This window comes from Mastigoproctus giganteus, chromosome 4 (genome assembly GCF_048544385.1).
Source record: "Mastigoproctus giganteus isolate SK-2022 chromosome 4, ASM4854438v1, whole genome shotgun sequence".
NCBI lineage: Eukaryota > Metazoa > Arthropoda > Arachnida > Uropygi > Thelyphonidae > Mastigoproctus > Mastigoproctus giganteus.
The window spans coordinates 224951958-224960367 of NC_143578.1; positions in this window are offsets into that span (position 1 = coordinate 224951958).

Below are 8410 nucleotides of genomic sequence, written 5' to 3' on the forward strand. Positions count from 1 at the left end.
ACAGGTAATTAAACTGCTGCACATACTTATATTGCATTAAGATTAAAATGATTCAACAGTTGTAATACTGAAATAATTTCATCATTAAGAATTTAAAAATGCTTTAAGTTAAAATTATTATCACTATTAATAATATTAGTGATAATAATTATTATCTAGAGTGATTCAAATTAACATTTGTACCAAGTCTTCAGGAGGTAAACAATTATATTAAACAAAAAACATTATTTCCGAAGTGATCTTATTCTTGATGATATAACTGTGTTGTATTGTGAGATTTAAGCAAGTATATTATTCTGTTGGGCACAGTGTTTCAAAATGGCAAGCGAAAAAAAGATCATGTGAGGCAGTGCCTACAATCACTAATAATTTTTGCAGTGCAAGATAATATGGAAAGCCATTAAACAATCATTTGTGTTCACTAGGGGAATGGTAATCAGATGGCATCCAGAGGGTTGTGTGGAAGTTAAACAATAACTGAAGAACAAAGATGGCAATATGTAGTCAAATGGTTCTCACAAAACACTCTATTATACTGAGCAAAAAATTGCTACATCTGGGATACGAGAAAAAAAAAAAAAAAGCTTCTATCCAATGGCCATGGAAGCAAATAGGAATTTCACTACTGATTAAAAAGAGGAATGAGATGAAGAAAATGCAAAAAATGGGCAGTCTCGGCAGTTTTGGGATTTTAGAAAGACTTGGGAAAGGAAAAAGATCATTTCAGTGCTGTGTATCACTAATTATTCAAAACATTTTGCTTGTGATGGTAAAGTTGGTCTTAAACTGCATTTATATCTGGCATTTGATATATCCAGACATTTTGTATGTGGTGATTTTACAATATACACAAAGTCACAAAATTGCACATGCATAGTTTCTATGTTTAATCAGCTTTTCAGTAGAACAGAATGGACTTTAGCAACACTTTGTTTTGCTTCACGTATTTACAGTAATCATGACACAAAGTGGAGAAACAATTCCAATAAAACTTCGCTACTTTGGATCCTCTATAACTCGACTGCCTTCGTTTTTTATGTATATTTTATTTATGCAGAATGGAGATCTTTCCTAAACAAGAATTTAATGAAACAATTCTGAATTTCTTTCAGAATGGTTTTCAATTACTTTGAAAAAGAAATAAAATCACAGAATCATAAAATCAAGTTATGAGCAAATGAAAACACAGAGCCATGAAGAATGGAAGGGCAATACAATACAGGATCTTTAATCAATGGAAAATTTCTGATTTCTTAAAAAAAATGGAGGGACCACCTACATCAGATTACATTTATAGTCAATGTCTAGCATGCTGAAATTTATTTAAGAAATCACACTATTGCGATTTCTTAAACAAATGAACCCACAAACCTGTTTTCACTTCTGATTAGATATTTTGTCCACGAGTTGACCTAAAATTACTGATTTCTACTTTAATTTGGATAAAATTGCCAAAAGGTGAATCGGCTAAGGAATTAAAAAATTGATATACATTGCCATTGCAGCCTGTTCAGAGACTAAACAAGTTGCTGGCTGGAGTGTGGGAGAAAAACTTCTGTTTAGATACATAATGAAATTTAACAATATATTATGTTTTTTTATACATGATACATTATTAACCGTTTTGGCATGAAGTTGTTATTGAGGACACCTACCATCTGATGAGAGACTAGCAAGTTCTGAACCAGGCTGATGTCTTAAAAATTTTAATTGTTTTGTTCAATTACATAGCATTGGCTACTGCAAACTTTTGCATCCTGGGGCCTTTCTTTTTAATGGGAGAAACCCTGCCAAAAAATACAGCATTCACACATATAACAAAAAGCCAAAAATGATTAATTAATGCAATTATACAAAAATCAAAATATATAAAAAATCTTTTTAAAAAAAATAACAATATGAATATATATCCATCAAAAGCCAAAATACGTTTTCACTTACTGTCTTGATATGGAACAACACTTTAAAAAATATTAGTAGCCCATGCTTGCTTCTCTTTTTATGGGGCTAAAAATATAATTTACACCAGTGTGCACTATATTGTTACATTAGCACAAACTGCAAGAAGAAAATCTTCCTTTTCGCACTTGAAAAATACAGAAAAACACAGCAGTATATACATCCTTTAACAGCAAAAATAATGCATTAACTTTAATCTCACTATCCACAAGTGCATAAACATGGTTGGCCACCTTGCGCCAGATATAGCACATGCTGTCTTTAGAAGATGAACAGCCACCTAATGGCAGGTTTGAAGGTTATATATCAACAAATATATATTTATTGTAACTTCAGAATTCAGTTCAAGGAAACGAATCAGACAGGTATAACAAGAAACTTGATTTTAAACTAGAAGACGAAGAATTTAATTAGCATTACTGTTAACTTTTTCTAATGGTTGGCAAGTATGCCAATGACAACTGGATCCATAAAAAAAAGTAAGAAAAAGTAAGTTGGTAAACCATAATAAGGCAGGTATTTCTGATAAATTTTATAGATAAAAACTGACAGACATGCATTGAGGAAAAGAAAGAATGGTCAGCGAAAGAAGAAATTAATTTGTTCTTAACATTACGATTTTTGTTTGGAACATGTCAGATCCCTCTCCTTTTGAACTATTTCTGAATAGCGTACGGAACTAAGGCAGTTAATGTGCAAGCCCATTAGTAAGATGGATATGCGTTCAAGCCTATTTGCTGTCACAACAAATGTATGACTAATTATGAATTGTGGTGCCAGAAAATCTGGCTGCCCTTAAAATATGTATGCAGTCACAATGAACATATTAAACTTTTATGGACTTGGCTGCATTGGGAATAAATGGAAATTTATTTTGTATTGCTTGAAGCAATAAAGTTAAATTTTACCTTACATAATATTGTTTTGTGTGTCAGCTAGTGTAGCAGCTAAAACTAGATCACTGTCTATGAAGTTAATTCCTTTGTAATCAATGAATGTGGCAAAGTCTGTCATGAAACATACAGAGATAGCATTAAACAAAGCAGTATTTTTTCATAGTAAAGGATAAGTGTTCAGTAATTGTACTTCAACATTCAGAAATGAAGTCATGTTACAAGCAGTACAATGAGAAATCAATCTGAAAGAATGATTGTATTCTCCCTTTCCCAAGTGAAACTTAATCTTTTATGGTGGAGGTAACTGAAATGATAATCAAATCCCAGGAGCAACAGTTACATATTTAAATACTAAGAACTTACTGGTGAAGACTAGAAGAAATCATTTTGATAAGAGATTTTCACTAACTTTCTTGGCTACATGGGCATGAAATTCAATACCTTGTGTACAAGTATGCTAAACAAGTTGACTAGAAAAATCAACAGTAAGCCTAAATTACACTTGTAGAGAAAATGTATTTAAAGTTAACTGCACGAGATCAACTTTGCTACTTGATTTATTCAACTAGTTTGAATACGAAGCTATAGGATATTCGAGCTACTTCAATAAATGAACTAACAAATTATATTAATGAGTAAAAATGTAGTGTAATTTAATATAATTAACAAATTATATTAAATTACACTACTTTTTTTTTTAAATAAGGGAAAATCTGTATTTTAAAAGGAGGGTTAATACTTTTTTTTTCACCACAGTTTAAACCAGCTTACATTATATTTTGCAGCCTGCTTCTCTTGTCAATAGGTCTTCATAAATTTCTTGGGCATAACTGCTTCTCTGGGAGACTGAAAAACTTGGGCAAGGGCACATAAACATACAATGTAAACATCAAAGTCTTCAATAAAAAAAAAAAAAAAAAGGGAAACAAATGAAATGAACTGACAAGTACTTTTTTTTCTGATGTAGTACTTTGATAATGAGAATATTTCTATTATTACAGTCTAAATCTTAAACACGCAGTACCTACACAGCACACATATACAATGATTCTAATTAAAGCAAGGCTTACACACTAAGAAGATAATGAATTAAAAGCAATATCGAAACCTGCAGAAATGAATCGCACAAAAAAAATTGTGATGGCATGTGAGAGGATAGGTGACATGGAGAGGAGGATAAGTTATCAATGCAAGGATGTAGCAACCAGCTGTTTTATCAAAACATCAGCAATAAATAGATACATATTACTGTCTGAAAAGAGTGAGGGGGGGGACTTTTGTTAAATGGGTTTTGCAAAATAAGAAAGTAAGAGGCAGAGATTGTTGTTGAAGAAATCACTACTGCCATGAGTCAGTAGCAAGAAATCAATTTTTGTACATTAATGCTACAGCAGTTTTACAGCTACTTGTCATTCTACTGTCCACTATCTGCAAATTTCTATGAAGGAGTGCAGCAGCATCTACATAAAATCCACATAGCAAAATAAATAAAAGCAAGTATTCTCAGTCATATTTCTGACTAGGAGGGAGATGGATTATAAACATGGTTTAAGAATATGCTGTGGCTGGATGAGGTACAGTTCTAGCTTAATGGCACAGTGAATAACTGGAAGGGAATACTGCCTTCATGTTTCTTGCAATATGCCACTTCAATTTTCAGTTTAATGTATAATATGCACTCCTAGCTAATTCTTCACTGAACCATTCCTTACAGAGGTTCAATAGAATTGACTGTCATTTCTGACCTTCAAGAATGGCACTTCTCACACACAACCATCATCATGTAGAATGAGGTGCAGTGCCATAAAGTTAACTCAGTGGCCAAACTTCACCACACATTCAATAAAGACCTTATCATTTCATGCAAAATGCTCGGTCATATCTTTCATCCATGCACCTTTTGACTGGTGGGAAATCTAGATAGAGTCCGTTAGGAGAATGTAAAACTGGCTGAATCCAAGGATGTATTAAAAGGCATAACATCAACATCTTATAAGGAATACTGCAAACACTGCTGACAATGTAGTTTCTGCTTTGGGAGCAACATGGGCTTTATTCAGCATATATATCAGGTACATGTTATTTCAACAAAAATAATATATGAAGTGTACCTGTTCAATCTGATTACCCTGTTTACAGTATACAGCACCATTTTAATCCTGACGTCACTATATCAAACAAAAAAAACTTTTTATTATGTTATTCATTTCTGCATAATCTAGATATCATTCATTTGAAATTTCAGCATGTTTGATTATTAATTCTTTATATAAAGGCTTTCAAAATGATGCCCTTTAATTATCCCTCAATGAATCGGAAGTAAAAGTGTGAACACTTAAAATGGAAAGTATAATAAGAAACTATAAAAATCAAGCATTAAAACAAAAGAAAAATATTAAAATTTTAACTATGCACATTGTATATAGATAAATGTGATCAGAAATACAATGTATATAATGCAATATAAATAAAATACACTATAAAGAATATTAATAATAAAAACTATAAAAATAACAAACTCAAAACCAACACTGGTTGACATATACATTTATATTCATATTTGATATGTTGTAAAGAGACAAATTTGTTCCCACTAGAGGAAATTAATTTGGTATTTCTTATCTAGCTAATCCACTGTAATGAAAATTTTTTCCTTATCTAAACTTGTGTTCAACCAACAAGAATGGGGAGCAAGTGGAACTTCTTATCACACAATCCTATAATTTTTACAATTATTCTCAACACTTTAATACATTAGTACTAGCGATGGGCACCTAGTAATGAATTTAAAAATAAAATAATAAACTTGAAAAACAATTCTTTAATATACTCCTCCTTTCTCCCCAATGATTTTGGTTTAGATATGTCATTAGAATCTTGTATTCACATGCTTTTTAACAAATTTCTTTTTTGTCAGGGAGGTATGCAGATATTTTAAGGATACTAGTTACTGGAGTTCCATCATAAAATTCCAGAATACTCTCCTTATAAAGATACACGGTAAACCATAATATCCGTTGTGTGATGTTCAGGGCAGCTAATCAGCTATGTGACTTTAGGAGGTTAAAGTAATAACATGCCCAATTCTATTATCACCCAAACAGTACCAAAATGCTGTTCATGTTTTTGCAGAATGCAGAGTATAGCAATTCATGTGTTTTGAAAACAACCACAGTGGACTGGTATAGATAGTTCTGCAAGGTTGAACAATCGAATAATGATATGCTGATAATTCATAGCAAACTCAATCAAGACTGTTGTAATATGCATTGACTATGCTGCGACTGTGAGAAGAATGGAAGTTTTTCAGGAAGGTTTTGAGCATATGTTTATACATAACTGAAAGGACAGACTAAGTAAATATTACATGGAAAGAATACCTGCCCTTTTTGAAAATAAAAATGGTTTATTTGTTTTATAAATATACCAATAACAAGTTTAGTGCAAGCTGATGGGGGGGAAAATAAATCTTTTCTTCTTTCAAATAAGAGAGGGAAAAAAAGTAACTCTTTATGTAAACTTTAAGGCTAGAAGTCATAAAATAAATGAAAATATTTAGTTGCTCAATTTTAGTATGCTGTTGCCCTTAAAGTGTGCAGTAGATTTTAATTTCCTTAATTTTAATTTTAGATTTTATGCAGAGCTTTTTTGCAATATATCAAGATTGGCACCGTTCATGTAGCATATATCTGGTTTCCTAATGAATGGTTCTCCACAATATATATTTTTGCATTATTCTGCTTCTTTAGAATATGTATGCTGCTAGATGGGTGTTTTACATGGTAGTTTTTTAGTAGTTCTTTCTTTTATGTGCTTCATTATGCTACAGTACTCAACTGAAGAACTCTAACCTCAGGTGTGTTAGCAGACATTTTAGTCTTCTCTGCCATCTCCTTCTCAGTCTAATAAAAGCAAAAATTTTCCTAAGTAACTTCATGGGATTTCATGTTGGTAAAATGAGAAAAACTGCCACAAAGCAAAAATCTCTTGTTTGAAAGATGTTTCCTTCTGATTTTATAACCAATGCCTCTAAATATACTATCTCTATAATTGTTTCTCCTGTGTTTTGAGATATTCACCGTCTGTTTTGTTCCCACTGTAAGAGATACAAAAGCTCTGTCAATTTTAGTTGTTCAATAGACTGTAGTCATTTTAAATGGAACTGTAATGAGTAAGCAATTGAAAGAACACTATGTAGTGTTCTGTACATTGGAAGAACAAAACTCTAAACCACTTTCAGTGCAAATAGAACTTTATCCTCATGACTAGAAATAAAATTCAAATTAATTACTTCAAGGGAATTTGTTTTTGTATAGATATACTAAATACATTTTCTTTCTGCACCAAAATATCTAAATGTAGAGAAGTGCTCATTTTTGATGGAACATTTTGTGGAACACATGGTAATGCTTACAGAACACCAGTGTTCACAAATTGATCTGCATTTTGTGAGCTGAATAACTTGGGGGTGGGGGGGGGCTGCCACCTCTGCCTGAGACTGGCTAACTACACTTCCAACTGAAGAAACCTTTAGAAATTCCTCTAAGATGGGACTTGAACAACTGGTGAAACCCCTACTGTTACAGAAGTTGGCTGGGAACAATTCTGAAACAAATCTGATCACACCTTTTCTTATTTCCTTATTTTCAACTTACTGTAGATGTTTTGTCTGGACTTCCATGGTCAGTCCCTTTGTAGGTGCTACTTTTAAGCTAAAACAGGAGTTATTTAAAAATAAAAAAGATCCTTCATTGCAAAACATTCATGACTATATCTGTGCACAAGCTTTATTTTTCTTAAAAAAATTAAACTGATTTAAGCCTGAGTAGACCTTGATTGGAAATTATTTAATTAATGCTTTTTAACACCTCTAATGGTTATCTAAAGGATCTCTGTTCTTGGTTACAAATTGTTGGAATGAGAGGCAGTCTGATTTTTCCAATCACACTCAATTGAATTAACTTCTCAGCTTCTGTTTTCCTTTTGGCTATCAGGAAATAAAAGATCTTCCTCTAGATGTCTAAAAGAGGTATTTTCTAGATTCTTGACACTTTTACAATGTCTATCCTGTTCATAAATTTAAGAATCCTTGCCTGACAAAGCACTTTAAACCAACATTTATCTTCCTCTTTAAATTACGTCAAAAATTTTTACTTTTGGTTCTAAGCAGATTATTCCACAATATTTCTTCCATATTAATAACGACAAAAACAATATTTCCACAGTTGTAAACTTTTGCAATGTTTATCTTGTTCATCTGCTTTTGAGTCTGTTGTGCTTTGTATATTAGACTTTCTCTGGTATTAAAGGAGATATATTACATTTTATCTCATCATCTTTTCTTTTTTTTAAACACATACTAGTTCTCTCATATGGTAATCAGTTTATACTACCTAGAATGGTTTCTACACAAGCATTCCTTAAGGTTATACCCCCCCCCCCACTTTCTTTCTCTCTCTCTCTCATCTGATTTCTCCTTTTTTAGACATGCAATGTCCCTCTATTTCTTATAGAGAAATTTAAAAATTTGATAAATATATCTCTTGGAAACCTGA